General features: G+C 39.1%; 1 protein-coding gene across 3 annotated transcripts in view; it reads left to right on the top strand.

Moving 5' to 3' along the window:
• Nucleotides 1-641: 641 nt before the first annotated feature.
• Nucleotides 642-24,854, top strand: part of thrb (thyroid hormone receptor beta) — an 86,544-nt gene continuing 62,331 nt past the window's right edge. For 2 of the 3 annotated variants that reach the window (XM_028400119.1, XM_028400118.1), the window contains exon 1: nt 642-1,072. The gene's annotated coding sequence lies outside the window, so the exon portion shown is untranslated. The remainder of the gene's footprint in view (nt 1,073-24,854) is intronic. The other variant, XM_028400122.1, reaches the window with a different exon arrangement.

Below are 24,854 nucleotides of genomic sequence, written 5' to 3'. Positions count from 1 at the left end.
GAAAGAAAGTCCAGCAATGCAAAGTCCAGGTGCATTAGGAAATCCAGTGATGCATTTACAGACACAGAAGCACACAAGGCCTAAGGTCAAAGCATCTGAAGAGCAGAGTGATACTCAAAAACTCAATTAGCGAAGAAGCTGATACAATCACCTTCTTCCTTTGCACAGCTTATTGTATACACTATCATTTTTTACAATTGTATAGCCTATGTTACAGTTTATTTTTAATTTGCAAATTAAGTGAGTTTTATTATATATTTTATTTATTTAATAGTTTTTCAACTGCACAGATTTCCTGTGAGGTTTAATAAATGGTTATTAATAATAATAATTTATGCTTGTTATTATTATTATTATTATTATTATTATTATTATTATTATTATATTATTATTTACTGTAGATTTAATTTTTGAAACACATAATGTGTCAAATTAATGTTTTTGATCCATTTTTTTATTTCATATCTTATAAGTTATTAAAGTATTTATTTTATTTTTTGGGTTGGAGCTGTGTGTTTCCTGTCCTGTCGGCATGTACCAGGCCTACTGTAACAGCAGCAAACCGCCATAGAAAAAAAAAGAAAGAAAAGAAAAGAAAAAAACTTGGGAGTTTGTAATAAGGGCGAGGCTTATTTTGGTCGGTTCTGTCCGTGATTCGACTCTCTGAGTCCCCGTAGCGTTCAGTTTGTGCGCTACAATTGTCAGTCAGCTCGGTGCGGTTTTTTTTTCTTTTTCTTTTTTTTTCTTTCTGTGCGTCAAGGTTTGTTTTCGGCTCCATGTTCAAGTTTTTTGGCGTCCAGGGCACAGACTGTCGTAGCCGCATAGCCTACACTGTTAGCCCACACTGCACTCACTCCTCTGCACATACAGTACACTCACACACACTCACACTCACACACACACAGAGATACAGCCCTCGCCTGATTTGCACTAGCGCGGGTCATTTCAGGTTAAACCCCGTGTCCCGTTCAGTTTAGCCGGCGGAGATCAACACTGGTTTCAGCTGAAGAGGAATGCACATGAAGCGGGACTCCAACTAATATCTGGATACGAGCTTCGTCTCGCATATGCGGTATGTTTGATATGTGTGTGTGTGTGTGTGTGAAGTAGAAGATATATTTTTTGACAACAATGTAGCTAATGACAGCGGCTCTTAAAAACTAGCAACCTGACAGTGTAGCAGCTAAGTGAATGTATATTGTGCTTTTCGAGCTTAATGTTCACATCTATGTTTAACATCGCCACTAATGTGTTGTATGTCCTGTGGAGGGTACGCGCCGAACTCCATTAAGAAATTGTGCAATTTAGCGCTTATTTGCTAATAGTTAGACGGTTCACACCTGGGTGAACATGACTTGGAGCTTACTGGAATAATTAGCATATCTACGACCGTTCGGCGTAAAAATTATCCAGCAAAGAGAACTTTATAAGTGGAATATTACCACATTAGCACGGGGTACTTTGCTCACTTACGCCCACGATGCTGCAGTTTGCCGGAATGAGATACCAGCAATAAAGAAGAATTCAGCAAAAAAGTTTACGTTTTCATAATTTTTTGGTGTGTTTTGTTGAAGCCGAATTGTACACTAGTTCGTAATAATGCATAAGCGTACTTAGAGGTTGTTTAAGAGGTTTGCTTAACGTAACTAAAAGCGAGGGCGCTTTAAAATGACATATATTCTGCTCGAAGTTCCGTTTGTGCAACAGAACAGCACGTACCCGGGTTAGCTTTTATGAGTGCATGAGGGAGTCGGTTTATGGGCCCGAGTTATCGTTATCCCCCCTTCAGGCTAAAGCATATCTTACCAGCTTACAATAACGCAAGTCCCGCACTGCCTGGCTTACTTTGACTCACGTTGCCGCATAGATAAAGTCAGATATATTGTAACATTTCCACTTTGCTTTCGCTTTCACAGCCCGAACTTCATTGACTCGCTCGATTAACATCTGGCGTGCAAAGCAAACAGCACCAAGTGTTCATAATGTTGGACTTTAGAGTTAAATATTTATCAATATGTACAAAAGGGATGTCTTAATTATTTTCTAACGCATCAAGTAACAACATATGGGTCGTTATTTCGGGGGGTGGAGGGGAAGAATTAATTCATAAGCGTAGTTATTTACACTTAAATTCTACCTTTACCTATAGTAGCTATAGTTGACGGGGGTTTGTGACATGTTACCGCGTGAGCATGCACTGATGCGTTCAGTGGCTGTCAGAAAACACAAAGGTGGTTGAGCACGAAGGACCCAGGAAGTTCTGGGTGTAGGTAAGTAATGTGGAGTGGTTTACACTATTACTGCAGATATTATTAACAGTGTTAAATATTAGCCTAATAAAAATAACTTATCCCCATTTGTGCTCACATAAATAGTCCTAACATATCACATTTTAAATTAAAATGAAACATGTCAATTATTATGTTTATGAATTCGCTTTAATATTATATTGTTTAAGAGTAAATACATTAACAATACATTGCTAATCATGATTAAACTATAGAATGCATGACAAGTCATATTTACAGCATGCAAAAAGGGAGTTATTGAAGGTAGCATCAGTCAGCTGAGGGTATTTAAGGTCGTCCATGTTTGCCTGTGTTCAGGAGCTTGTGCGTGGAGAGTGTTGGCTCACAAGGCAAGGGTTATGTGCAGCCTATATACAGTACAGTAGCTGGAACAGATTAGGTTGGAATATCCTTTGATGTTTGAGTTGAAACTTGTCTGACTGCTTTCAAGACAGATGCCCCACCCTTGCAATGACAATTTTACATAACAAGTCTTGACTCCTAATAAAAGAAAGCAGAAACATCATAGTAAAATTCAGCGTGGGAGGGAGATGAGTGAAGTGAGCTGGACGTCATGAACTGTGCAGATGAAATTTGTTGCATTATTATGTGCAATTGTTTTAGTGTGCAATTGTTTTAGTTTGGGTGGGGCGGCACGGGGGTGCAGTGGTTAGCACTGTCGCTGTCTCGGTTAGATTCTGGCTGGGGCCTTTCTGTGTGGAGTTTGCACACTCTCCTTGTGCCGATGTGAGTGCTCCGGCTTCCTTCCACATTCTAAGAATGTGCTTGTTAGGTCAATTGGTCACTCTGAATTGCCCGTAGGTGTGAGTGTGTATGTTGCCCTGTGATGGGTGTACCTCACCACTCACCTGTAGATAGCTAGGATAGGCTCCAGCCCCCTGTGACCGTGCACTGCAGGACAAAGTGGGTTCAGATGATGGATGGATGGATGTTTTAGTTTGGAGATTTAACGTGAGAAATTAAAAAGCACTTATTTTGATGTGATTGATGCTCCGCTTCCAAAGTAAACATTGAAAACATTATTTTCCATTTTCCATTTGGCACAATTTCTGATCCACGCACCTCCTGCAGTCACCTCTACTAGTCATAAAGTCTTTTAGTTAATTATGTATTATATGGATGGGTGGGTGTATACACCCTTTTTGACCTGAGTAGTCCTCCTAAGGTTTGTAAGATTCTTGCTGTGTTGCATTTGTTTAAACAACCTAATTTGCTTATCCGTCTGTTTAGGTGTAGATGTGGGATTGCACAGTACAGCAGTACAATAGTTTTACTATACTACATCTATAATACATTACTTATCCTCTGCATTAAAATGCTAATGTCGTTTCTATGCAGGGTGAAATGCTAGGTAGCCAGCTGCAAACAACTTGTGAAACCTGTGAGACAGAAAGGTTTGCATTCAAGTACACATTTTAGACTTGTTACATTGTTGATGATATTCCAAATAAACACCTTAGGCTCCAAATGTTAGTTATAGGCTTCAGTTTCACTTTCACTGAATTAATTTAGGTGCCTTTCCATGTTTATTTTTCTTTAGACACAATAATCACAGCCACAGTATTCTTTGGAATGACACCATGACAGCCTTCAGTGTTAACTCAAACGAATAGGAATGAACACTTGTACACCTTAACTTTGTAAATTAATCTCTACATATAAACAAACCAAGATTTAGCAAGGAACAGGCTGGAACAAAAAAATAAACAAAAGTCAGCTGTGTGTGAAACAAAAAAATCCCACATGACTCTGACTTCTACAGGTAAGCTTCCTGTAGTTGAAGGATATTTATAGTTAAGTGTCTGCTTGGTTTCACTGTAGGAAGTGCATGAAATGTCCTTTTTTTCCAATGTGTTTGGAAATTGCTATTAATGCAAAAGTGTCATTGACCATAAACTGGGCCATAATGGTTTATTAGAAAAAAAATAAGAAATAACATATAATTCTGACAAAATGCTGTAAGAATGCTGTAAGCAAAGAAGTTGCAGACTTCAAGGCTAACTATCTGCTCGCATAAGATAGCATAACAACAGGTGCATCACCAAAAGGTTCAAGGGGTTTTGGATTCAGGAGGCAAGTAGGTCAATGCAAAGACAACATTACCCTGAAATCAGAGGAAGCGTACATAACACATGAGCGTATATTGCCATATTGTGATTTGTATGTCATTTTGATCCAGCAGACAATTGTAGTGAATTTTATAAAATATAGGTTTTGACATATGCAGCCAGTCAGGTTTGTGCTCCTTTCTGCCGCTTAAACCAGATCACAGACTGGCTGTCAGTTCAATGTGCTGAGGACCTTTTCATATTTTTATATATGGAAGGCTGTACTATATGCGATTGTAGATGCAATTGTAGATGCAAAAATTTGTGACTTGGCTAAGATGCTTGACAGATTGCAGGTCTGTCCCTCATCAGTATTTCACAATGCGTGTGATATCACTGGGGAAGAGCAGCCAAAGACTCACAAGAAAAATGTAAACAAACAATGGTGTCTGAAGAAGTTGTGCAGAAATTAGCGCACTCCTCTTCCTCTCCTAGCAGCAACATGAAGTAAGAGAATATAGGGAAAAAAATGCTTCATAATAATTGTGGACAATGTTGTGCAGGTATATTATGACATAGGATGCGTATCAGATTGAGTTTGCTTATTTGAATAATTCTTTCCTCTATAGTCACATATTAAGTCACCAATAATCAGTACAATGAGATACATTTAGCATGTTAACTCAAAATCCACAAAGAAGTTCTGATGGTGTTGAGATGCCAAAGCCAGTGCTCTGCTGCTGCTCTGCTCTCTATAGCCTGGGAGGCTGCTGGATCTGCAAGCTGCCAAGTGTGTGTTTGCATGCAAGTACAGGCAGACATGCTCATAGCTGTATAAGCCCTTATTGTTCCAATTAGAGAATCTTGTTACATTCCAAACCTTCTGTTGTCTGGTATGAATTTATCTCAACAAAGTGGGGTTCTGTAACTGTTCTAAAAAAAATAAAAAATAAAGCACTGATTTTAATTTACGCTTAAGAACAGAAATCTCGAGTGCAATGATTTGCTGCATTGTTAATGTGGTTAGACTGGTGTTGCAAGACGTAATAGCGTAATAGCATAGAGGGATGGATAGCATGGCTTCACTACGGCCCGGCTCGATGGATGAGATGAATTAGTATTGGAATCAATTGTACAGTATTGTACTAAGAGGAATTGGATTGCACCTAATTAAGGCCTAACAAACCAAATTTGTGCACAACACAAAGAAGGCAGTTGTGTATTTTCTATGATACAATTTGATGTGGAAGATCAAAGCTGACAAAAAAAACATGACTAATTCAACATTTCAAACTTGAACTCGAGCCAGAACTTGCACATGTGGATTAGTTCTGTTACTACTACTTCAGATTTTGATTACAGAAAGTCCAGAGTTAATTTTTCAAAATAATAAAATATTTGAAATTATTTTAGAAAGTGTCATTATCCACCCATCATCTGAACCCGCTTTGTCCTGCAGTGCACCATCAACAGGGGTCTGGAGCCTGAAAGTGTCATTATATATTTGATTATAAAAACTGTATTTTGACACTTCAGGATTCTATACAATGTCCTCAAAGCGAAATGCCCCCCCCCCCCCCCCACCCCCACCCCCAAAGACTTAATAGGCTGGTTAATAGTAAATATATGTGACATGAATTTAGTCGAGATTCCCAGTATTAAGTTGTTGCAAATGTTGCAAATGTCATTCATTTTTCAAAATAACATTTCAAATAAATAATTCAACTACTTTACATAGTGATATTTATATTGTTTATTTTTCAGCTTTCTTAATATCTAGGACTCCATATGTTATCCAAATGGCAAAATGTTTCCCTCAAATAAAGCTCTGAAAGAGCTGGTAAAAGATAAATATAAATGCAGTGAATTAAGCTGCAATTTCAGTAATTAGAAGTGAAAGTAAACATATAAAACTCTTTATTGTGATGTTAATTATTTCGTTAGCTTGTGTAACATTATATTGTTCCTCTAAAGCTTTCATATGTACATTCCCCCTTGGTTTTTGCAGTTTTCTCTTTTGTCCTTTTTTTTATCTCCTCCATTTTTCATTATTTCACTCTGCCTTATCAATGAACCATAACCACTTCCCTTCCACACGTGGAAGCAGTTAGTTATGACTTGGACTATTACAGTACAATGAAATTCATGATTACATAATGGTAATCATGCATAATTTGCCCTCTAAACTCCCCTCTAAAAGAAATGACAGCAATTACATTAATTTATCTTGCACTTTGCAATATTCAGTAACGGCCACAAGTTAAATGCCGACCTTCCCCCTCCCAGCAGTGGGTCTCGCAAGGAAGGGGATGGTGGTTGGGCGTCTTCTCTTGTAGTCGTTCAGGTAGCAGCTTTGAATGGCTGTAAATCAAGTGTCTGTTCATTTTCAAAGTGTTAAATTGACCTATTGTGGTGACATTAGATCGCATTCGTGTGGGGCCTCCACTTTCAGGGTGCAGGTAAGGGGATCCAGTGAAGGTGGGTCAATCGGTCACTGTGGCAGGATTACAAGTGGTGGACTGACCACCAGGGCTCAGCTCGCAGCTCAGATTGGGAATCTGTGGAAAACGAATGGAATTACAGAGTCTGGCTTGTTTGTCTACCAGGCAGGAAGTCTGTAAAAAAAAAAAAAAACAAACAAACAAATGATATCAAGTTTTTTGTTTTTTTCATGGCTCCTTGGTTGCTTTGATGTCTGTACAATTGATTTGCAAACGCTGTGTTGTATTGTGTTTCGGATGCTTTTTTTTTGGTTCTGCTTGCATATAGTACACAGTGTAGCCCGTGGTGTTGATTTAAATCTAACACTCCACTCCTGGCTTGTTAGCTAGTTTTTGTCACATTTATTTGTTCAAACGGGCTGTAGGTTTGTATTGGCTACAAAAGCAGGAAGTAATGTCACAGTCAGCAGTTAATTGAGCTGCCAATCTATGCAACAAGCTGAGAGACTGGTGTGCTTGACACAGTATTGAGTGTATCGGCAGAACAATGACTATGCAGTTTCACCTCTGAATTTTTACAGCACAGAGACTGATTCCAAGATGGCGCCTGTAAGTGAGATATCTTGGCCTCACTTTTAGGAATCATACAATGTGTTGCTATGCGTACTAAAGGCAATAGAAGTAAGGATGCTGTAATATAGTCAAGGCTTTTTGTTTATATGCATACTGAAGGGCTGCGTATTCAAAGCAATTAACACAAACCTCTGCCGTTTGTCTATCTTGAAGGCCTTGAGTTTATCTTTATGCCCTGAGGGTGCAGGATTTACCCATCAAAACACCACTGAAATCTCATCCCTGTGAACCCACATTCAACCAATAAGTTGATGTAGATCTGATGATTTAAATACCAGTACCACTTCATTTTTCCTCAGTCTCTAGAAGTTTTGAGCAATACAGCAGTTCCACAAAATGCTGCGATTATACTGTGTATGAGACTGAAATGTCTGTGGTAACGTTGTTGCCACTACTCTCTGTCCAGGAATGCTTGGACACAGCAGGAGCCTGCTGCAGCAGCTGTCTGTGAGATGAACTTGGGCCTGTTGTCAGTTCAGTTTTTTACTATGTCGAGATAAAGTATGCCTTAAGTTATTTATAAGTCATGAAAAGTGTTATTCTTAGATTTATTCTACAAGTTAAAAACGTTATAAAGCTTTGAGTGATTAGACATCAGTCACATGACAAAAATTAAGCAAGTTTTGACTGATCCATAGCCTTCCTACAGTGGATGTATAGAATAATATCAACTAGAAAACTACTTTGTAGAGGCTGTAAAATGCAAACCGGTAAATATCTAGTCAGCCCATGCTCGCTTGGAAAACATAACATGAGGTTGATATTTTATTCCTCGAAATGTTGTAGCCAAAAATAGGGTGGACAGAAGGTTTTAGAGGGTTAAACAGTATTTCTATAGAATATTCACTGATATTTTTACTGTAGTTAAGATATATCACTAATCGTTTACATGTAGATGTGATGAAATAATGGTACAGGTGTAGACTGGCCTACAGCGTTATCATAGCTGTAACTCTACACTAAGTTGAATGCATTTGGCCCAGGCCAGTATTAATACCAATACTGTGACAGATTAGGTAACATCCAACTTGGCTAATGACATATGGGGGACAACCCAGAGCCAGGGCTTGCAATTCGAGGGCTTGTAAGTCGAATGTCCCATATGCAAGGCAGACAGACAGGACCAAACAATCAGGCTTTAGACATGTGAGTTTCAGGTTAGTACCACCCACGAATGACCTTTTATTAAAACTCCAGCTAGTCCGGTCGCCTTCATTTTAGTTGGAAACACTCGTTGGACAAAAGTCCAGATTTCCACTGGCCTAATGTCCATTCCTTGTGTTTGTTGGCTTGAGCTGCTCTCTTTTCTTATTGGTCTCCCTCAGTTGTGGTTTCTTTGCAGCAGTCCAACCATGAGAGTCCAATTCACCCTGTCTGTTGAAATATGAACTCTGGGAAGCAGTGATGTGAGGTGCAAGTAGTTGTTGATATCTAGGCCTCTTTGCGAGAACCAGCACGGACGAGTTCTACAATTGGTTGCTACCTCGAAACACAAATGATCAAATTAAAAGATGACTAGGTAGAGTTTTAGTTGAGGTGGTAATTTCCATGTCTGATTAATCCCATATGTATTCTTTTATTATTGTGCCGTCACTGAAAATAAGGAAAAACCACTAAAGTTGTAGAGCTTTTCAAGCTTTGTATGCCAACAATACAGTATTTCAGTAGCATAACCTGCTACTAAATTGTGGAAAACTGTGATAGTGACAAGGAGGCAGAAGTCTTGACAAACTGTGGCGGGTGGTGTGATGTCTAGCTGGCTGTACATACTGTACTCTGCAGCTGTCAGAATCAACTGCTCACATGGCATACAGACAAGACAGAGCATGGCAATAGGCCTTATTAAATCATGACAACAAGCGTCCTTGTGTTAGCAACTTCTTCGCAGTGGAGATGTCAGACATAAAAAACAGATTGAAATTTTAAAGATGCTCCGGCAGCTCTGAGCTCTCAGTTTTGCCTCAAACTTATTAACTTTTGTAAAGGCAACACAACCCTGTGCAAAACACAGTTTTTTAGGTTGGTCAGTATCAGTTCAGCCATATGTGCTCAGAAATAATGGCTTTTTGGCTGAATGAGCTCATTAGCCAAACAAAAAAACACCATCATAAAAGGTGTTAATACTGCATGTACCTGTGGGATTGTGGTTAGGAAAAACAAGCAAGCACCTTGACATTGCACAGACAAAGCTTTGCATAAAAGATGATGTTACAATTTGTATTGGCTTTAAGATTTTTTTTTTTGTCAAAAACTTAATTTCGTGGCTAAGAACTCTACATACTTAGTTTGTTATTGTGGTTTTAAATAGCCTGCAGTAATATTTGGCTCACTCCGTTTTGTTGCTCTCTGTGTTTGTTGTGAGTCAGGTCTACCAGTATGCCACAGTGCTGCTGATGCATGATGTAGCACACATTGCAGAAATGAAGGGAAGAGATTGTCCCTGTGGATTAGCCAATCCGTGTAGTGCATCCCTACCTTTTAGCTTCCTTCCTACTGCCCTATGCTGTGTGTCCATTACAGCTTAATGGTTTGTTGAGGATCATAAGGTTTGTATCCAGCACTCCACTGTCCATGTGTGGCACTAAGCTTTTCTGTAAAATGTCTTAGCTGCCACAGATACCAACTTCATTAGCTGTACCAAGCAGCTTACCACTCTATGTTGATGACTTTCACCATAATCGACTCATAATTTGGTCATTTGTTGCAGGGGTGACACAGTGGTGCAGTGGTTAGCACTACCACCTCACAGCAAGAAGGTTCTCGGTCCCAAACCTGTACAAACTCCATCTTGCACATTCTTTACATGCCTGTCTGGGTTTTCGTCAGATTCTTTGGGTTTTCCTCAAACATGTGGATGTGCATGTTAGGTTAACTGGGGACTCTAAATTAGCTGTGGGGATGAATGTGAATGGTTGTTTGTCTCTCAGTGTGATAGACTACAGAGTGTACCTTGCCTCTTGCCCATTAAAAGCTGGGATAATCCTCAGTACAGGACAAGGCAGGTGCAGAAAATGGATGGATGGATGAACAGTAATTTGTAGTAAGCAGCAGCTATATTCTTTAGATGCATTTTGTGTCACTGGGTGGACCAGTCTCATAGCCCCCCTTAAAACTTACCAGAATCTCTTAATGTTAATGTAAATGCACTTATTCATATTATGGTTGTTGTTTTTTTTTTTTTTTTGCAAGGCTTATAAAATGTAATCTAATCCATCTTTCATCTGCTCCAAATCTGGACCTTTTAATTTTCCCTGACCTTTATCCCTGAGTGACTGTGTCCCAGTCAGGGGGGCACACAAAGAAAGACTAACACTGTAATTAACATTCCAGCTATTATGCATGTGTCATTCGCGAACAAATGGCAACTATTTCATAAGATGTTGCTTTATTAAGGTGCATAGAGGAAGAATAGTATTAGTAGTTTAGTTTTGGGAGTATGCTGGAGAGGCTGTGCCCCGGCAACAGGCAGGACAGACAACTGCTGTGTCCTTGAGCCGGTTGCTGAATGCCAAAATGAGTGAGCTTCCACTACTCCAGCCGTCAATGTTTCCACTTATGTTGAAAAATTAGAGCGATACCCTAAGGAGGTCAAGAGAGGTCAGCTTAAATATGAAGTCTGCTTCTATAAGAGTTATGTACTTAGACTTAAGCAGCTTTTTTCCTTGCAGGCTTGTTGATCTCTGGGTCTCTGTACAGTTTGTTTTTGATAGAGTTCAAGTTCAGACTTTGGCAGGGTCATGTAAGGACACCCAGGCTTGAAACCACTCCAGCTTTGTTTTGGCTGGGCGCCTCAGCCACTCGTGCTCTTCCTCTCTGAGGCTGTGCGTACTCCGCAGCAGGGCTTACTTCTAGGTTGTCTCTGTATTGGTACCCTCACTCCTGCCCGCCCAAAAGGACCATGGTTCACAGAGAGAGAATAAGGTGTTATCCAGATGTCTGATGGTGTTTACTGGTTGTTGCCTGGTATTCAGGCAAAAGGGTATTCAGACAATCTAACCTATAATCTGTTTGCACATGCCGAGTCGGTTAAAAGAATACACCCCTATTTTGACTATATAATCTTAACTTGAGGAATGTTTGCTGAAGATGGAGATCATTAAATTTTGTTGAAACATCGTTCAAATTACAATTACTTAGACCAGAAAAACCTTTTTATGCTCAGCCACGACAGTAGCTTTGCCTGTTTTGGGGGACACCATCCAAAAACACGTAATGTAATCTTAAAAGTTGCTCGTTTAGAGTCTTTTTAATTTCACAAGTTACACTTAAAAGAATAGTGTGCTGGTCTGTAATAGATCAACTGTCTAGTAGAAATTATAATATTTGTCATGCTATTGTATCCTGTTTTAGCTCAGGATTGTGGCATAATGAGTAAAACATTTTGATCACTCTGTGTTGGCGCTTTGTATGGTGGCAACAATGGCTCTAAATGCAGCACGTCACCAAAAGTAAATACACAAAATCATGCTGGACTGTTTTTAGTTGTAAAAGTGGAAATCCTAATGCTGCAGTGTACTCGATCTGATGATTGATTGCATTATTGATTGATTGTCCATAATCAATCAGCCATTGTATTTTGACAAACCAGTTTTTATGGACAAACCAGTGGAAAATGTTGCTTTTTCAAGACTAGTAGTCCCAAACTTCCACTTATTAACTAATTGTTACGGCTTTAGAGCATATACTGAGGTTGAGGATAATAACTTGCATTTATCAGCTTCTGTTTTAACAAAGTGTTCCCACTTTGTTGTGGCAGGACTTGCCTGTCCTGACCTGACCACACTTCATCAGACTTTTTAAATGCTTAAATGACTAAGATAATCCTGTATTAGTCTCCCACAGGAGAAATTCACATTGAACTCAGAAACGCAGGCCCCACAAAAACATAGTAGCTGGGTGTCTTTACGGTACTTACTTTACATACTTGTCTACTTTACATAGTCTTGACAGTGTACCCAGAGATTGTTCAGTAACTGGATCAGTTGTTATTTGTAGTTTGAATACTGAAGGTAACATGTAACACACTTTGTAAGGTGTAAGGTGCCAGGCTTTTTTATGTGTTCATCTCTCTCCTATCACAAGTACTGATCTGATACCATGGATACCTCCCACTAGATGTGTGAACGCTGGTATTACTACACATGGGCAATTAACCTTAAAAGACATTGACAGGAGTGTTTACTTTGATCTTTAACTTAAAATGTCCCCCGATCCATCAGACTTTACAACTCTGCTTTTGGCAGGAGGGAGGAGTACAGCCTGCCTCATACAACACACGTGCAATAATTTATATGTGCAATAATCCATCTGTACCATCTATGCTAGTGTGCAATGTTTGTACATAATTCCTTTACTTTTACTGCACTATATTACATTTCCATCTATGCTGGTGTGCAATGTTTGTACATAATCTCTCTTATCTTTTATTTTTACTGTACTATGTTCTATTTTATTGTATTTAACTCTTGATCTGACTGTCGGTTTTGTATTGCTGCTGGTACCCGAATTTCCCTGAGGGACCTTCCAAAGGGATTAATAAAGTATATTCTATTGTGCATGTATGCAGTAGAAAATGCACTGATGCAACTTTTTTGAGTCTCGACCCCTAGACCTGAGTGTTGCGTGTTAGCTGATACTGATCCAATATTATTTCCTTTGCAAAAATCTGTTGATCTGGTGTAGCAAGTGTAAAATTGACTCTTGGGTTCACACCATGCTGTTGCTCTATATGTTTGTCAGGGGTCAGGTCTACTGGTCATGCTGCACATGCTGATGCATAATGTATTGTAATGTAGAAAACAATACATTGGGTAATGTATTCACCTCCATCAGATATAGCTAGTTAGTTAATGTCAGTGCTGGTGTCCAATATGAGTATGTTTTACTTTTCACTGCTTCCTTTTATTATGTTGTAAACTCTGTACTGAGAGATGAAGTGTTTCAGCTACTATCCAGAGCAGACACTTTTAGTTAATTAATGACTATGATCTGGGTTTTGAAAAAACATTGACAGGTCGTGATGTTTAGATAGATTTTCTCTCAGTTTTACAAACCTTCAACTTCATGCAGCACTGGGATCAATATGATGTAGCACAACAGTGACAACATCATGTTTAATAACCTATTAATTTAATGACAGATCTCTCACATGGAGAGGTCAGTATCTGGAATATCGGCAAATAAACTGGAAATCGGAGACCATGTCATGTATGTTCTTTGTGCATTAGTTTTGCAGTGCGTGCAAAAAAACCTAACCTTACCACCAAGACAATCCACCAGTCACCAGCAGCGAAATTGCAGGAGCAGCTTCCCATATCGTTGTTCTGTGATGCTACATGGACCAGAGCAAATGCTAGCTTAAGGTCAGCTTAGGGCTGGGCAATGTGACTTAAAGATAAAATCTCTTAATTTTTCCACATAAAACCTGATTTATGATTTTAATCGATTGTTTTTCCACTTTCTTAAAAACATGTTTGTTAAAAGTGATTCTCTCAGTGCAGGCTTTTTAGTGGATGTCTCCCACTTGGGAGACAGAGCTGCATGGCTCTGTTGGAGGTGTTGAAATCAAAGAAAACATCTTGAAGTTAAAATGTGACAATGTGTAATTAAATGTTCAGCATACCTGTAACCAGAAATGGGCAACTAGTCAAGTCTGTGTCATAGGGCAGCCTGCGGGCATCAAGTGAAGAGAGAGGCTGCTTAATGGATGATAATATAATTTTGGGGCGAGCTCTTCCCTGCCGGCTTCCATGTTGTTTAAGTCAACTCTGTTAAGTCTATGTCAGATACAGGTGGGAGAGGACTGAGCCCACTTTTAACTTTTGGAGCACAGCGGGGTGCATCGGCGATTTTCATGAAAAACGAATTGTCCTAAAGAGGTAATTAATCGTTCAAATCAATGAAGCCCTAGGTCAGCTATGAACACAAACGTTGCACCACCTCAGCAGCAAACCAGTGCCACTAGCACCACCACTGCTGCAGCAGACAGACAGCAGATCTTAAGCTTGTTATACTCCACAAGAACAGGGAAATCTGTTTGTGTCCCGGAGGTGACAGGAACAAAAATAAGTTAGTTTCGGTTCAGACTATTCATATTTTGCAAGAAACATGTGTGCAGAACTCCTCATATGGCCTCCCAGTGCAGTGTGCGTCACGCACACACAGTTTTTGAAGACATTTCGCTGCTGAACAATGGCAGAAATGGAAGATTTGTTACTTTTCAGGATTTCACAGTTTTGCTCGTTTGGCCAAATATCTGTTTGTCTGAAGGAGGGATGATAACGAGTCGGTAATGTTCATGGAAATGGGCGTGTCCCTCATACAACTGACACGTTTATTGTCATATACACAGTTGGAAAACAAGCAGTGGTGGAAGAAGTAATGAAGCTTGAACAATAAGTACAGTTACCCAACAAATAAGTATTTAAAGCATTAAAAATAAAAGTAAGCACACAGTGCTCTCAATATCTAGTTGGTGTCATTTTGATAAAGAATGCGGAAATAGTATGCTAATACTTATGTCTATACTATTAAATCCCTGCCAACAACTCTTCTCTTTGAGGCCGACACAGAATGCACTGGTGTATCCAAGATTTTAGTGATCGCTGATTTCAGTGATCAATGTCCGATTGATAGGTTCTCACAAGCCTCAACTATTTATAAATCAACTTGAATAACTACATTAAAAACAGGGATGTTGCGCACCATCATTATTTATACACCTTTACCTTTTGAGTATTTAACGACTGCATGTGGATAGGGCCCTACATCTGATTGGAGTCTGTGCCAATTATAAATAAAAACAATAGCTAGCACAAGATGTGTTCTGCTGCCATGACAACAACTGTTTTAGTCTAGTGAAGAAGAAGCAATTTCTGAAAACATATCAGAATCACAATTCCTTTATTTTATCCCAGAAAATTCTATCGAACCTTGTGTTACATACTGCAAAATCAAAGTATTGGGTCATAGATATGATACCTACATTTAAGGCAGTATTAGAGGAATTTTTACAATATTGGTGCCAGTACATCTGTAGTTCCTTTACTTGTATCCAAAATCTTAACAGGCAGTTGTGTTGTGTTAAAAACATACAGAAAGTTTAGGAGAAGTTGTACCAAGGCTTATTTTGGGCATTTTGTTTTTGTTAAAAAGCACTGCATTACCCTCCAGTTGGCCCTAGGAAAGACCCAACCTGCTGACAGTACCCATAAAATATTCAAGATGTTACTTCAGCAGTATGTGTGGCTGGGCTACAGGACACAAAACAGGCCCCTTGGATGCCCCACTGCCAAAAAAAATCAAAAAGCATCATGTTGTTTGAGTTCTACTGTGCAACAGACATTGTCTAAAGGTGCCCTGAACTTTTGGCAGTTATGCTCCAGCAACATGATGTAAGCAGAAAAGAAAACATAAAGAAAAGTCAGATCTGTTGAGTTGGGGGGGTGCGGTGGTGGAGGTTTTAGCTATGCTGTTTGAAGTCAGTATGAATCCACTTAAACCTTTTCTTTGAGTTAACACACAAAAAAGCAGAGTGACTCCATTTAAAGAGACTGGTTTAGGCAGAGACATATCCACAAGCTTTATTTCAAAGCATACATTTATGCTAACACTGAGAGGAATTTCCAACACACTTAAATTGACCTCTGTTGCAGTTTTTAGATGTTAAAAGGAGGCTTCAGCAATTCAACATTTTATAAAAGTAAAGTTTTACCACAAACGCAGCATCTCCATCTGCTGCTGTTCAATATTTTCTTAGATCTTGAGCAGCGGATGAGCTTTTGGTCAACCGGTGTGGAAGGCATCGCTGACGGCATTACTTCACATTTCTGATGTAATAATACACATAACAAATGACATGCAGTTAATTCATGCTGCTTTCCATCCCACTTCTTGTCACCCTTTCAACACTCAGAAGGAAGTTTAACACACATGGCTAAGCAGAAAGGAAGCCGTGTCTCTAGACTGGATGACTGTTCCTGTTGTTGACAAATCCAAGGTGGTGCCATGGAAAGCTTGCACTATTGTTATCTGTATTTTAGTGTGCCGGTTAATGTGTGAATTCCCCCTCACTGCTGAGACATAAATCATATACCCTTCTAAGTGTAAGCACACTTGGTCATATAGATACAATGTATTTTCTCTGCTCTCAGTTCCTGTCTCACTTCTCTTCCCTCTTCCTGTTCTCTATATACCATATGCCAGTCTGTTGTGCATCGGTGTGTGTGTTTCTGTGCATGAAGAGCAAAGGAAATGTCAACAGCGGCTGTTACTTTTTATGAAATAGCTGATGTGACACAATGAATTCAAAATGCAGTTTATGTAAATTATGAAAGGAGTGTTTGTTTCAGCTACAAAGGAATGAAAAGGAACATTGTCAAGGCAGCTTGGAGCAGGAAGATATCTTTTTCTTTACACTGTCATCCTCTTCGGTAAACCTGAGTTGCGCTCTTGTGTTGAAAGAAAATGTCAGTGTTGTGTCTTCACAGCAGGACTTTCAGAGAAGACATAAGGCTAATTAGATTTACAGACATCTAAGTAATCAGATGATTCAGCCTGATTTGGAGGAAATGGTTTAGAAGTAAACAAAAGGCTTTAGTGCTTCTGCCAAGGCCCTCCAACTGCTGTTAATGTTGAGAGTAAAGCAGATTTTGTCTCATACTTTCTCCTAGTAGCTGCAATTAGAGCTAGGCTTTTGTAAGCCCTGCCTTGAGATCTCCTTAGGTTTAAAAAAAGAAAGAAAGAAAGAAAATCTGAGCCTAAAACAAACATTGGGAACTGCAAAGATTTATTGGTTTTCATAGGAATGTGCTAAAAAAATTAAATAAAACTTGGATCTGGGGTTTGTTTGCATGTGGTTTAATTGGCTTTGTGCTCAGATGTTTTAAAATGGCCATGACAGTGAATGTATCAAAGGCTGTTTATGGTTCTTTGTGTATAGGCGATCACATGCATTGAGAGCAGATGGACCAGACAGACTTGGTGTTTAGTTTCAGGGCTCATTTAGATGCAATACAATGGAAATCAGAATTATTAGTGGTATGACTAGAAGAAATACACAGGATCACCCCATCAGAAACATGAAACCTCTAAATGTAAATAGATTTTTTTTTTTTATTGAGCATGACAGGAAAAAAAATAAGTCACACATCCTGGCCATAACATACTTTATTGTGGCAACAAAATTGGTAGAATGTTTGTAAGAGCTAAAAATAAATCAGCTGATTCAAACACAATGTTGTTTGACCATGGTAGACAATACGATACTGATCACATACTTTATTCATTTTGGAATATGAAATCTTTCTGTAATATTGGTAGAATGTTTGTAAGAGCTCTCTAAGGTCAGCTGACCAGTCTCTCCTGGTCGTCCCAAAAACACAGAGAAAACGCAGGGGGGACCGTTCCTTCTCTGTCGCAGGTCCGAAACTGTGGAACAAACTGCCTTTGCACCTTAGACAGACGGATTCTTTTATGGTTTTTAAGTCATCACTTAAAACATATCTTTTTACTCTGGCTTTTAACTCTGTTTGAGTTGTTGACTTTTACTTGTTTTATTGTTCTTACCCCTGACTGGTGCTTTTATTGTATGGTTGTATATTCCTATGTTTTATCAACTTATATTTATTTTATTTCATTTTATTCTATTTTATTAGTCAATTATTCTATGCTTGGTAGGCTGTGTACAGCACTTTGGCTGACCCTGTTGTCTTTTAAAAGGTGCTCTATAAATAAAGATGGATTGGATTGGATTGGAATATGGACTAAAAATAAGATTTTTTTTAAACCAAAATAAAGGAAAATCTGATTATTTATTTACTTACTTGCAATACTTATAACAATAATTTCACTCTTGTTAGGAGTAGAAAAACCAAAATCAGGTCACTTCCTTCTTTTTTTTGTTTGTACCAAATCAAGTGGATTAGAAATTCCCCAAATTGAGAAAGTACCATTTCCAGATGAGTTGCAGTAATCTCACCAGCAAATGCTACTGAAGCTGCGAGGTGAAACTGGTGACACTGCAACCCCTGAGTCCCACAGGGCGTGTTTATGATGCATTGTGGTCGCGCTGTTCACTGCTGTGTTCGCTGCCACTCTAGTCAATGACTGTGGTCCCACCAGACCTGCCGTCCCAAAAGTAACCCACTGATTTGCTCCGCAACAAAAAGCTGAGTCTATTTTGGTGCTCCATCATAGCCGAGCTGCGCCAATATGCACCTAATTAAGCAGGCAGGAAGTCAGGAACCAAAACAGCAGAGAGAATCTAGTTGATTTTCAAAATATGATGCCACAAGTGGACACTGGGAAGTGAAAAATAACCATAGCCAAATTCACCATGTAGTAACTGCCATTAACTCATGTGAAAGACTAGAAAGTTGCTGCAACTGGCAGTAAGTAAACGTGTAGGTCATCCACATTTTAGTCAGCCTTAAGCAACAGAAACAGATCGATTTATATATAGAACATGCTAACATGTTTGCTTGTTATACCTAGTTTCTGGCCTAAAATGAGGATTTCCGTGTACATGCACTTTATACGTAGTTTGTAGCCACAAATCAGTATTTTGCATTCATATTATAGCTTTCTGTGGCCATGAATTTGCAGTTTGTGGCAAAAAAACACACATTTGATTGTATATGTAGTACTTAATTGCCAAATTGATTCTTAGCAGTCTTACCACTTCCAGCCAGCTGCTACTATGAAGCTCAGTGAAAAATAATTGTGTCAACTGTGTGACAGACTGACTGTTTACACAGCACTGTAATTAAATGAGTGAAATATTAATATGAAAATAATGCGTCAACCTTGATTGGACAGTTTCTGTTTTTCATGCAAACTATTCCTTTAATTGTTTCTTATTGAATACATTGGATCACTGCACAGCAAAACAGTGACACAGCAGTAATGCTAATGAACGAGCTGCCAACAAAGTATCAAACAAGGCTGTGGTCAGCAGAGCGCTCTACACGTATTCCGCCTCCGAGGTTGACTGTTTTTAATTGGCATTTTGGCAAAACAGCCTGCAACTACCGCACGTTGTATTTTTGTCTGAAAAGGAAAAAAAAAGTTCTTTGACATTTCTCTAAGAGGAACCCCTGCGGATTGGAAAACACTGCTGTTGATCACAGAGGTTACTGTGCAGCATACAAATTTAAAGTTCAGCAAGGAGAGCAAACTGTGCAGCAGTTCCCAGAAAAGCACACACACACACAGCAGCCAGAATTAGTGTTTTTCCAATATAAAAGCCAGGCAGGGCGCCGGTACAGAGATTCTTAAGTAAAAGCTTCAGCCCTGTCCTGCATCCAGATGACCTTTTATTTTTCTTAGCCTGTTATTTGGCCCTTTCTTGTGTAGGACTTCCTGGAACATGTAATTTGGACTAGTTCCAGACACATTGACCAGAGCTTCCACTAGACGCTATTATCTATAGTGCAAAATCCAACCAAACACATCATTTCACTTTAGTCAATTCCACTCATAGTATAAAAATCAATCAAATGTCTGTTATAGAGGTTGAGGGTAGCGGTGTGTCAGTGAAACACACATTTGCAATTTCGCCCCAATCACAAGGCAGTATGAAGCTTCTTTTATGTCTGCCTAGAGAATCCTCAAGCCACAGAAGCCAGGATTAGTGTTTCTTTTAGCTATTGTATTTTTTTATTTCCTTTTTAAAAGTTTGAAACATAAATATGATCAATCTTTGTTGTTTCTTGAATGTGACAATCTGACCTGGTTTGTGTCAAAGGTATGTTTTAATTGCCACTGGGGCTGCACCTGACAACTGTTTTTTATATTTGATTAATGTGTAGATGATTAATGAATTGGATTATAAATTACACAATTAATAGCAGTTGATAGTTATTTCTAAGAATGAAGATGGATACTTCTAACTTTGCTGCCCCCTCTCCTGCTGCAGAAGCCACTTAGATCGGGTGAATGTTTTATGATAGCTACATGACAAGCTAACTATCTCGCCAAGGCGAGCCTATTGACCCTTTATAAAACATGGCAATCATTGCTATCAGTAATCTGGTTTTGTTAGCCGTGTGAACTGCATTTGATGAAAACTGATGGATGGTGCCTTCCTTCCAGGCACTCTTCGAAAACAGGTTCTTAATGTGGATGAACTTCCTTATTTCCAGCACAGTCCAACATAGTGTACATGTTGAAGCTGTCACAGCTGTCAACAGGATGACAGGATGACATAAAGGCAGTTCACTACGCATTTTGAAATGTCTGCTTTTTCCCAACCAAACTTTCCCATAGTCTTTAAATGCACCATTTGATATATTTTCCTGAAACCACTTAGTCTCAATTTAAAATTTTGTCAAAACTAAACTGTTTGCCCAAACAATATTTTCTGTGTATTGACAAGTTATAAAGAACTTGAGAAAGAACTGGCTTTTTCTTCAGCCCATTTTCTGCTCTAAACATAAACTTTTAGGACAAAATATTTACTTGTTGCCTAATATATCCCACCCAATGATGGATGCCATGGCAACCAGATAATCAGTGCCATTCTCTTAACCTCAATGCTTTGTAAACGTAAACAGGAGTACTGCTATAGCAGGGCTGCTTAAATGACTGCACTTAACACTGTTGTAGCGATGATGATATATTAATCCGATGGAGCGGGTAACCACAACTACAAGAATATAAAAGACAGCCCACATTACTGTCATGTGTTTAGTCATGTACTCAGCCATATTACGATCAACTGGGGACTGCTCTCCCCATCTAATCATATGGGAGAATACAAGCACAAGAATTTAGCCTTTTCAAATTACAGACCAGTCACATTGGACATGATTTATCAGGGGGCTTGTGATTTTGGAATGTGATCCTAACTTCTGCTTTCCCAGAACAAATCACTTTTAAGTTTTGTTTTTGGTAGATAAAACTTTCCATAATGGAACATTCTGATGTTTCTGGAAATGCGCCTCCACGCTGTTGCTAACAGTAGAGAGAAGGCCTTTGCCATAGTGCCACAGGAGAACTCAGCTAATAACAGTCGTGTGCTTGTGTGGATTAAAACAGTCTCTGCATTTAATCTCGGGTATCAACAAGACAAACAAAGCTCAAGTGGCTCTTCCAACCCTATTGTTGCTCCTGGCAGTTTCTGTCCTTTAGCTCAACCTGTGTGTGTAAGATAACATTAAATGGAGCCCTATTTGTTTGAAAATCACAGGTAGGTGCTTGTGTGATTCAAGCCCTGCTTTGAATATGTACCCGATAAGGCTATTTTTATTCCCTCACTTTCTGATAATGCACCTACCAGATTTGTTGGTGGTGTTTCTATTATCTTTTATGTCCTTATCAATGATCAGACTACACCGCCTGGTACTCTATTGTATTCTATTGGACAGGGACATCTGTCATTTCCAATGTGGCGTTTGATCTGTATTTAAATGTCATCAGCAAAATTGTCTTGTGTGCCATCTTGGTGCGGACATACGGTTCTTTCACTGTGCTTCTCTTTGCCAGCTACATATTAACAGAGATACTATTCCACATGTGTCAAACTGAAGGCCCGCGGGCCAAATCCAGCCTGCTGCAATGTTCCATCTGGCCCACACCACAATGTCCCAAATGTCCTTTTTTGGGGCGGGATGTATTATTTTCATTTTTCATATACACAACATTCCACTTTTAACAAAAATGATTTATTTTGTGCAGCAAACGTAACGGCAAAGATCAAAGGTAGGCGCCTCCTGCTCAGTTGTTGTACAGCTGTGAACAATAAAGGTGTTTCAAGCCGAAAAAGGCAAGTGAATGGTGAACACAGTTTTAAAAGATGGACACAGCAGTATATTTTAGGAAGTTAGGTGGAAACAAAGCTGCTTGGTGTGTGGAAAAAAAACACTCGCCGTCCTAAAGGAAAATAATCTCAAGCACAATTACTCGACTAAATACAGAGAACAGAAAGATCAAGGAGAAGAGAGGAAAAACAAGGCACACGGCTACAGAGGAGGCTAACATGTTAGCAAAATATTTTCTTCATAAGGTCAGTTTTGTGGTAAGTACCAATAATAGTGAGTGATAACTGCGAGATCTAATCCAATACATCATGTTTAGGGTTACTAAAAAAGAGAGAGAGAAAGTCACAGTGTAACATGCCCCTGCCCGCCCAACCCCCACCAAAAAAAAAAAAACACCAGCCCCTTCATAGGAAAACAAGGTCCGGAGTGGCTCCCTCCCTCAATTTGAGTTTGACACCTCTGATCTATTCAGTGTGTGGTTGTCTATTAACAAATGTTGCAAAGGAGCTGCACAAGGATTACACACTAACCAATACTAGATATTTGAGGGTGATACAACGAAATGGGCTGTTCTGTTAAAATATAAACTTCTTTGCTGATTTGGGTCCTAGCAAAGATAGCATCAAACAGAACTTGTTGTAAAGTGAATTGTACGACTTGATGGTACAGCCTGGCCTGGTTTGACAGAGCTGACCATCCTGTGAAATAAATAACTTTGAGTGATCATGTGACTGAAGTAAATGGGGTTATGCACCAGACACAGAAATTGCCACAATTCAGTGCAGTGCAGTAAACTCATGTTGTGCTTGTCTTTTCTCTTTTCATGTGACTGGATCCTGGTAATCCACCACTGACACCACCACAGGTAAGTTATGATCTCTTTACCTAACCCTCCTGCAAAGCTAAGCCATATGCATCCATTGGGTTTTAAATATCTTTTTGCATTTTGCTTTTACTACTGTTTATTATTCTGGATTCTGCTGATGGCAACATTGTTCAGTGATCAGTTGCAACACAGTGTGTTTCAAACTGACAGTGACAGCCATGCACCAGTTTTCCTGAGTAGACGCCATGGTGTTGCTTGAATCAGCATGGTTAAACCAAATATGGGCAAGGAGGAAGTTGGTGATCTGAAATAACACTTATTGGATATGACATTTCAGTCCAAGGCTGTAAACTTTACTGCACATGTTAAAAATATAGAGGTCTGTGGGGATTGACTTACTTTTGGTGCCAGCCTCAAGTGGACACTTGTGGAAGTGCAGTGTTTTGGGCCTCTGTTGGATCAGTTTCTTCAGCTCTTTATTGATACTCAGTCTGTATTAGTACCCTTTCTATACTTTTATGCTTGCTGAGTCTAAGATCCTTCCACACTTTTGCACCTTAATTGTGTGTTTTTTCTAAGAGGTACAAGACTGTAGGCTGTTCCACCTGTCTGGTGTTGTTATCCAGGAGTGATCATATGAGTTTTTCATTTACACCTTGTCAGACCTCAGTTTGCTTAGGGTATTACCCAGAATCCCTGTCATGAAATGAAATGTAATGTCCCTGTTAAGAAATGTGGCTCCTGCTGTTCTGCACTGAGAGCTGCTGTATCTTAGTTATAATGAATAACAAATTCCAAAAGTAATTCAGGATTTGATAAAAAGTTCAACAAGGGCGGTTTATAAAAATCTCTTTTTGTGTGAACTGAAAGAGCGCACATGTTTATGCATGTAAAGCAGCAATAACCTAATTGTGACTTCTTAATAAAGTTTTAGATGATCCCTGACACGATCATGCTATAAAGTAATAGATTTTTCTCTTCTGTTCAGATTTTTATTCTGGAGATGTTTAGTCTCACAGCAGGATATTTGAGGTAGATTAGAGGTGAACAAGTATTCTTAACACATGGAATAGTCAGCGTTTCCCACAGCACTTTATAGTTAAGACGGTCTTGTTCTTCACTTGTTCTTCCTTGCAGAGCTGCAGCTTTATTGTTTTACTTCATATTGTACATTTAATTACTGCTAGATAAGCTATTTTTGGACTATATCACTAATATAATACATACCAACAAGTCATTGGTTCCTTAGGAAAATAGGCTTTGGCCTATAAAATGCACATTGTTTAGTTTCTTGCAAGTGTTTTTTTCTATTTAGTACAGTAATGGAATAAAAAAAAAAGAGCTGTGGCTCCTCGATTAATCACATACTGCATAAAAAATTGATGTCCTTTTACTGTTTGCCTAGATATCAATGAGCTGACATTCCATTTGTAAAAACTTCATGGTCAAGAATGAGCTGCTGTCTACAAAACACTTTTACCCAGGCACATGACAAAGGTATCATTTCTATAACATGAACCGACTTCTATTAATAACACGCTGGTGGTGATCAAATTTAACAGCGCTACTGCGGAGGTGTCTATGGCCAGCACCATATTTCAATGTGTACAGATGTGTCCCAGATCTGCTCCTTGCACACTTAGTTCCCCAAGTGCACTATTAACACACTTTGAGTGCACAGGGCATGGAGCCTAATAAAACATTAGGCATGATTGGAACATTTGTGCAAGATTTAGAATTAGTGCAGATCTCATTTCATTAACAAAGTCTGATACCTCTTTTGAGTGCATGACCTCTACAAAACGGATAACTCACGGCCTTGTGTGACTCTAAACACT

Source organism: Parambassis ranga, chromosome 2 (assembly GCF_900634625.1).
Source record: "Parambassis ranga chromosome 2, fParRan2.1, whole genome shotgun sequence".
Lineage (NCBI taxonomy): Eukaryota > Metazoa > Chordata > Actinopteri > Ambassidae > Parambassis > Parambassis ranga.
This window is presented reverse-complemented; position numbering and strand designations above follow the sequence as displayed.